The following is a 9,129-nucleotide window of genomic DNA, read 5'->3' on the forward strand; positions in this document are numbered from 1 at the left end:
ACTAGATCCGAGCCTACGGCGTTGTTAGCCTCGACCTTCGTTAACTACGGTATAACTACGACGGCGACGAAAATCCTATAGTACTTCTACCGAGAATTATAACGAGATACTATAAAAGATAAGAAACTATATAGCGGGACCTAAAGTAGTACGGAACTCGTACGAGTCGAGACTAACTAGGCTATCCGCCGCGAGTCGGTAGTAGTAATAGTAGTAATAGGATATAGATATAGTAGCCGAGAGGCTAGATAGGACAAGGAAACTAGATAGCGGGAAGTAAAGTAGTACGGAACTTATACGACTCTAGGCCGAGTAGGGTATCCGCCGCGAGTCGGTAGTAGTAATAGTAGCAATAGGATATAGATCCGGTAGCCGGGAGGCTAGATAAGATAAGGAAACTAGATAGCGGGAAGTAAAGCAGTACGGAACTTATACGACTCTAGGCCGAGTAGGGTATCCGTAGTAAGTCGGTAGTAGTAATAGTAGCAATAGGATATAGATCTAGTAGCCGGGAGGCTAGATCGGATAAGGAAACTAGATATCGGAAAGTTAAGCAGTACGGAACTTATACGAATCGAGGCTAAGTAGGCTATCTATAGCGAGTCGGTAGCAGTAGCAGTAGTAGTAGAATACTAGGATAGTAGCTAGGACAATAATTTTAACTAGTAGTAGCTAAACTCTTCGGCACTATATTAATCTATATTAATGCCTATCGCGATAAAATGTATAGGTATACGTATCTATAATCAAATTGGTCGCTATATATACCGGAATGTTTTAAGTTACTTCTAGGTAATTCGATAATCCGCGAAGGCGTAGTTGCCGCTAGTATATAGGATACAAGTTAGTCTAGCGCTAACCGAGCGTCTAATACGAAGACGGTAATACTAGAAAATAGCATCGTAATACAGCAGGATATAAGTTTGATATATTAATAGTATTACCGAAAAGTGTAGGCTAACTCTAAGATACCGAGTCGTAGTATTAATCCGCCCCTAAATTATTAATCGACCCCGAACTTAGTAACCCTATATATAAATAATACATATATCTATACTAGACTAGTAGTGCTCGTACGCTATCCTACGATAGTATATAATACTGCCTTAAGCCGACCGTAGTAAACGTTTATCGTACTACTTAGAGTTAGCGGTAGCTAAATATTCGAGTTATAGTAAAACGTACTTCTCTAGATACTATCGATATACTACTTATCTACGCCGCGGACTATAGTAATAGCACGATCCTTACTAGCGTCCTAGTCTAATATACTGCCGTCCGGAAACATAATATAGTCGGCGAGCTTAGTATTAGCTAGAACTAGATCGTATAGGAGGTATACAAACTAGTCTTCTAGGTACGAGCGATCGAGTAGCAAATCCTTATTAGCGAACTAGCCTATAAAATAGAAAGAGGCACTAGTAGTAGTATAATTGCTACCGACTAGAAAATAGTAGACGCGAGTATTATTACCCTCCCTAGCCTACTAGTATAGAAAGCCGATCTACTCTAGGTTATAACCTATAATATCCTATTAAGTATAGGCGAGCGAGTAGGTAATATCCGGCTAAAGCACCTATATCGATACGATTAGCTCTAGATCTCGCTACGTCGAAGATATAGTCTAGTATAAGGGCAATTCGACCCCGACCGGAAACATACCTAGCCGACCTTAATACCTAGAACCCTAAAGCGGGTTAGAGCCGCGGGCTCTAGCTAATAGAATAGTACTATTAGCTAGGGAGCGGATAACTAGCGCACTATCCCTAGAGCGACGCGAGACCCGATACTTAGCTATACTAGAGGTTAAGATATAGGTTAATATTAATAAGTCGGCGTATAAGTCTGTATAATAGCGTATATATAATAGCGTATATATAATAGCGTATATATAATAGCGTGTGTATAAAAATTAAATAGAGTCGACAGGATAAGGCTTTATACTTCTATCTAATAGGCGTACCGATAGGGTAGTCGTAACTACTACGAGTCTTAGAGGCCTTAGATTTAACATAAACCGCTTATTAGATGCCGCCTCAAACGACGTCGTTACTAAGTCGGCTAAGCAATACTTACTAGTAGTTACTCGAGCGCTATTCGTTTACTTTGCTTAGGAATACAACCTAGCTATAATATAACTAGAGCAAGCCTTAGTAGTACCGGGCGAATTTAACGTAATTAATAATACTACGGGGTAGTATTAAACCGGAGCAATGCTACTCCTATACGTATATAGAATTAAACATATACAACGCATTTTACGGTATAATATATAGGCCTTAGGGCGTTAGGAGTAACGTAGAAGTCTAGTCGAAGTATAGTACGGACGTTTATATTTAGTATTGATTTTCCGATTAGTCCTAACTAGTAACCGAGTCGGACGGCGAGTCGGTATATAAATTAGTATTTAAATATTATCGTAAGAGGCGCTAGTAGAGTAACATTAAGTTAGTATAATCGAATAGGATAAATCCGAGATTTTACCGAATCCGCGGGCTACGAATCGATATCGAGTCGGACCCCGACTTATACCTAACTTCGTAGTAGTAAGGGGGTTTGCTAAGCACTATACCTATAGTAGAGCTAAAGAGCCTTAGTAACTTCGTATACGTCGATATACGGCAAACCTATAGTAGCTATAGTACTAGCGCCTATTATCGAAAGCTAGCTATATATATAGTAATGTCTTACTATATCGAATACGGGTTATATAACCGGCTACTTAAAAGCTCCTACGGCTATAAGCAATATAGAAACAAGTGCGAGAAACGCGTCGTACTAAAAGAATTTGCCGAGCACGATTCTACTATAAACAATACCGCGAAGCGAGCCCGACTTAACTTATATACGATCTAAGGTAGTAACTAGAGTGCCGAACAAGCCGACGACAGATCGATACTAGAAGGTATATAGCAAGACGTAAATAAAGAAGGCACAATAGAAGCTGTTCTAGCAACGATATTAACGCTAATAGTACTAGCGCTATAGGAAGATAAGGGAAGTATAGATAGTATTAAATAGGATAGATATCTTAAATTACCGGAATTCGATATATAGGATAGCCTAGCGGACGAAGACGAAATAGAAAGCGTATAGGCAACTACCGCCGGAACGACAATAACGCTAGGAAGCTAGAAGTTAATAAGATTACGGCTAATACTAAAAGGCTACCGTACCGCGGATAATATCGATATATTTACCGAATATACTAGCCGTGCCGCTAGCAAGCCTATAGCTAGGTATAGCATAATTACAGTTTAGTATAGTAGAGTAAATACAAGCGCCTAATCTATAAGTAGCGTTAAAATACGAATATAAGATACTTCGGGCGAGTACGGAACATTTAAGTTACTATTCGATATAAGCTTTACGCAATTCTTAAAGAGAGAGAGAATATCCGGATATACAATTACGAGGCTTTTCGAAGACGAGAGGCTAGTACTACTATACGATCTACTAAGCTAGAAAAGTATAAAGGCTATAACGTCGAAACTACGAGCCGGCGGTATACTACTATCGAGGGTATTAGGTTAAATAAAGGTTCGAAAGCTATACCTTCCGACAAGTCGAACGGGTTGCGATAGCACGGAGCTAGTACTACGATACCGATCCGTTAAGAAAGCAGTAATGTTCTTAATAGGTTATAGTAGCTTTAGGAATAATCTAGTATATAAGCTATATTAAGCGTAGACGACTAACGACCTACTACGGCGAATCTACTCTAATATAGCGTTAGTAGACTAGTAGTAGGATACCTAGAGCAAGATAAATATAGACGGCGCAACGATCGTACCTCTAATCGTATTAACCGATAAAACGTAGATAACTAACTACTAAGGTAACTTAATAGCATACCCTATATACCTTACTATCGGAAACCTATACGTACGAGTATACAACGCGAACAACAGACCCGGCACGATCTTACTAGGACTACTGCCGGTCGTTAAGGATAGCGATAGTTTTACTAAAAACAGTATATATTATATATCGATAGTATATATATTTCGCTCCGCTATAAAAGCGGCCGACGGCGAGGGCTAGGATATTATATACGTAGATAGCGCGACGCGTAGGTACTTTCTAATCTTAGTAGTAATATTAGTAGACTATAAAGAGCAAGTTGCAATTACCGGAGTTAAAACAAACATACATTGCCTAAGTTGCCTAGTATACCCGATAGAACGAGAGCACCTCGATATTATAGTAGAATAGCAGTTATACGAATCTACGAAGCCGCGATATCTAAGGCAACGCAAAGGCGAATATATAGCGAAGGATCCGTAGAACGTCTACGATATCGATTGCTTTATATAGCGCTAGAAACACGTCGATATATACCGGTCTTTAGTAGTAGACATACTATACTAGCTACTAAAAGGAGTGCTAATACACGCAATCTAATAGACTACGGACCTACTAGTAGACAAGATAAGCTATATAAAAACGAGGAGATACCGACTAGTTGCTAACTCGACCCCGAATAGGGGCCTATCTACTAAAACAAGAAAGCTAGGGAAAATAGTAGTATAAGGGATTATCGATACGATACTAGATAGACGGTTCGCGTATATGCTCGTATATACTAATCTTCCTAAGTTCTGCTACTACTTAGCAGTTACTTAGTAGATAGGCTAAGAGTAGCAAAGCGTCCTACGAGTCTTATTAGTTGTATTTATACTACTACTCGAAGAGGTCTATTAACCGTAGGCGATAAGATTTCTATATACACTAGTAGACTTTACCGTTCTAGCGATATATAGATACTATAACGACGAAACAGTTAAGTATCTTAGGATAGCATTATACCGGATAAACGAATAGAAGAATATGTTTCGCCTATATAGGGTAATAAAGGTATAGAAGAGAGCCTAGCGGGAGGCGAAGGCTACTACGCGAAGAACGAACGATTTAAATAACGACGATACGGTTACAATAGACGAGGACGACGAAGCTAACGAGCTAATAATAACACAAATAGAAGGGCACTTTAATATACCGAAATTCTATAGTATAACACATGCCCCGAGCTATATTAAGACGTTCGGCAATCTTCTAGACTTAAATACTAGCTATTTCGAGCACAAACACTATAAACTACTAAAGCTTGCATTTCGGCTAACAAATAAGAAGCCTAGCTAGGAAGAAAGTATACTAGATAGCGATACTAATAGATTGAATATATAGGCCGAAGACGACAAAGAATATATAGCAATCCCTACAAATGCTCGCACTATTAAGGAGTATACGCAATAGCTAATAATACTAACTGTAGTACGGCTAGTAGAGGACATCCTAGGATACTAGCCCGAGAAATAGAGAAACGGAAAGAAATCGGTTAAGTAGATTACGATAAGGGAGGCTATAGCTATAATAGAAAAGAACTTAGGTCGCGACTTCTAATAAGGGATTGCGGTATTCGTACGGCAATAGGGTACCTATAATAAGAATAGCGTATTAAGCACCGTAGCCGACCCTAACGATATCGTAACGGACTATATATACGTCCTAGATATAGAGATCTACTTCTACGGTAGAATCCGATACTAGAAGCCTACGGGTAAGGATATAGAACATCCTAACGTAGTAGCAGCCGACTTCGCGAGATATATACTAAACTAGGAGGGGCTCTACGGCAATAGACGTTATAATTTTATATAGGTATAGGAATACAACGTTAATTGTATAGAAACACCTAATAAATTAGCGGTTCGATTCGGCGGTCGCCTACTAGCTTAACTAAAGTATATAATCTCGATTAATATAGAAATAGGAATTAAATATAGGAAGGGGCTTAGGACGAAACGGAGGCCCGTTATAGGCGTTTTTGTTAAGCTTTACGACTATATTAACGATAAGAGCGAGTACAAGGATACGTATAGTCTAACGACAATCCGGCTACGGCGTCTTTTACCGTACTATAGTAGACTTAAAGGGCGACGGGTATATAGCCTACTACTAGTCTATTATATATTGTACGCCGTACCCGTAGACGAAGGCGCCCCGTATAGGACTCGCTATATTAATAGTATAGTTGATTTCGAGACGTATAATATAATTTACGACGAGGAATAGGAGGATAAGGAAATACGAGCCGTAAAGGCTTACGGGCGAGTAATAAAAAGGCAATATACTATATAGAGTATATAGAAATCGTACCTCCGAAATATAGAGGATAATAAGACTAAGGCGGCGAAGAATAATTTTATAGTTTATAGAGAACGTATAAGACAGGATGTAGCGATATATAGTAACAACGGTTAATATAATAGTAATATACTTAAAACTATAGTACTACTAGTATATTCTAGTTTAGACCGAGTCGACTAATACGACCGAGTCGACGAGTCGATAAGTATTAATATAGCACTATACGAATAGTATAAACACTACTAACGACTACGACTACGAGCGACCTAGAGCGATCCTATATATATAAAAATTTACCGCGTCGATATAAAAATTTACCGCGTCGATCCTATCGATCGCGTCGATCGCGTCGATCCTATCGATCCTAAGCGATCCGGGCGCGAGTCGGGTCGCGACTTAGTCGCTTAGGATCGCTTAGGATCGCTTAGGATCGCTTAGGATCGCTTAGGATCGATAGGATCGATAGGATCGACGCGATTAGAAAAAAAGTTTTCGTAACGAAGCTAGTTATTTAGTAGGAAAAGGCCTACTACCGTCTCTATATACTAGCTACGAGTGCCGGCTATCGCTCTAAATTTAACTCCGCCCTATCTCGGAGGCTAAGGTACCGAGCGGAAACCCTATAGCTTATATTTACTCGGTTGTCGCGGAGCGCTTATAGGTAAGGTATTAGAAAAGAGTATAAAAAGTACGAGAAGAGTATCCTAGGATATAGGTTGTAAGTAAATAAGAGTAGTACGCCTAGTTATTTATATAGTACGTTACTCTATACGACTAAGAGCCTATATTATCTTATACTTCGCTTATAAGACCTCGACTCTACTAGTATACTATCGATCTCCTCCTCGGTCGCTAATACGCTATCTTAATTCTTCTTCGCGTTGCCGGACTTAGTACGTATCTATAGCTATATAATAGCGCTACGTATTATAGAGAATTAACTCCGCCGTATCTCGAAGGCTAAGGTACCGAGCGGAAATCCTATAGCTTATATTTACTCGGTTGTCGCGGAGCGATTATAGGTAAGGTATTAGAAAAGAGTATAAAAAGTACGAGAAGAGTATCCTAGGATATAGATCGTAAGTAAATAAGAGTAGTACGCCTAGTTATTTATATAGTACGTTACTCTATACGACTAAGAGCCTATATTATCTTATGCTTCGCTTATAAGACCTCGACTCTACTAGTATACTATCGATCTCCTCCTTAGTCGCTAATACGCTATCTTAATTCTTCTTCGAGTTACCGGACTTAGTACGTATCTATAGCTATACAATAGCGCTACGTATTATAGAGAATTTCTCGTTAAAGTTTCTCTCTCGTAGGCTTACTATCTGCCTCGTAGTATAGAGGATTAAAGTGCTAATACTAAAGAATCTCCTTATAGTTAGGATACTAGGGCTCCTTAGGACCTTTGTATTTTAGGTCTAAATAGAGACGTATTATAAACGTTCTATCGCCCTTTCGCTTACTACCCGCTAGGTCGCGATATACGAAGAAACTAATCTAAATGTAGCTCGTCTCTATAATAGCCGGGTAAATATAGAGCGCTAGGTTTCTACTTCGTACCTTAGATTTAGGGACGCCGCGGAGATAAAATTAGAAATATAGCCGGCACCTATAGCCGGTAAAAGGATGCGAAAATAGGCCTCCTCCTAGGTTAATCTAACGACTAAATACAAGTTCTAACTAATCCGCTATAAATAGACGCCGAATTTTAGCTAGAAGCTATATATCTTTATTTTAAAGAGTAACCCGCTTCGTATAGATAGTAAGGAGGTTTAAAAGCTTAAGCTCGGTTACGAGAAATGCCTCCGTAGCTTCCTAAAGAGCACTAATCGCCTTAGCCGTAAATCGTATACTAGACCGAAAATCTAATATAATTTCTCGGACGAGTCGCTAGAAGGGAGTCTTAGGGATTAAAAGCTCGGTCCCTCTTTTGTTTTAGAAAAGCCGGATCTAGCGAAGGGTAATAGTACCTAGTTTAAAGCGCCGCTTCTTTATAGTCGAGTCCTACCTTATTCCCTTTCTTTTAATAGAAAGATAACTTTTCTTCGCGATAGTCTTCGTCTGCCTACTCTTTTTAGCCTTCTCCTATCTACCTATAGCCTTCTTATTTTTCGGTACTATTTTCTAAGGAACCCCCTTCTTTCGTATATACTACGGAGAGCCTTACTCTTCCGATATCTCGTTCTCGCTACGGTCTCCCTATACTTAGCTTACTTTACCTTTACCCTTTAGCCTCTAAAGATATTTATCTACGTATTTAGGCGATAAGGGTATATCGGTAGGACCTAGAAAATTAGTAAGCATATAATCGTAAGGAGACATTAATGCTTCTTACCTTCTAGAATAAATAGTCTTCTATTAAACCGCCTTAGTAGGTTATCGTTAGATTCGAATAAAGGATAGTAGCTTAAGGAAGGGGAAGTAGCCGGCTTAGAAAGGCCCAAAGAGCCGAATCCTTAAGGTATATTTATCTTTAAGAATATAGGGAAAGGGAAGAAGGAGAGGAAGAGCGAATAGAGAATTAGAAATAGTCCGTAAGTAAGCGGGGTCGGTTGCTATAGCAACTAGTCTATTTAGGTCCTAGGAATTCGAAACACATTTCGGATATATACCGGCTATATACGCCGGCTATATTACCTTATACGTAAACGCTTCGTCTCCTTAAAGCTGCTCTAAGCCTATATACGTTTCCGCTTCTCGACCTAGTATCGCCTTCTACCTCCGCCCTCCTCCTTTTCGTTATCGCTAATTAGGGTTTCGCTTAGACTAAATTTCGTATTCTTTTCGCGCTCCTAGGTTTCTTCGATCTTAAGGTTTTCTAATTCCTCGATTAACTCCTTTAGTATAATCTTTAGTAACCTACCTTAGCGATTCTAGTAGAGGAGATAGTATCGGAATACTATAATAGATTCGAAGGTAATAGGCGAGTATATTCGATTAAAGCGGCCCTAGTAACGAGCGATACTAAAA

This window comes from Pseudocercospora fijiensis (genome assembly GCF_000340215.1).
Source record: "Pseudocercospora fijiensis CIRAD86 unplaced genomic scaffold MYCFIscaffold_11, whole genome shotgun sequence".
In the NCBI taxonomy this organism is placed as follows: domain Eukaryota; kingdom Fungi; phylum Ascomycota; class Dothideomycetes; order Mycosphaerellales; family Mycosphaerellaceae; genus Pseudocercospora; species Pseudocercospora fijiensis.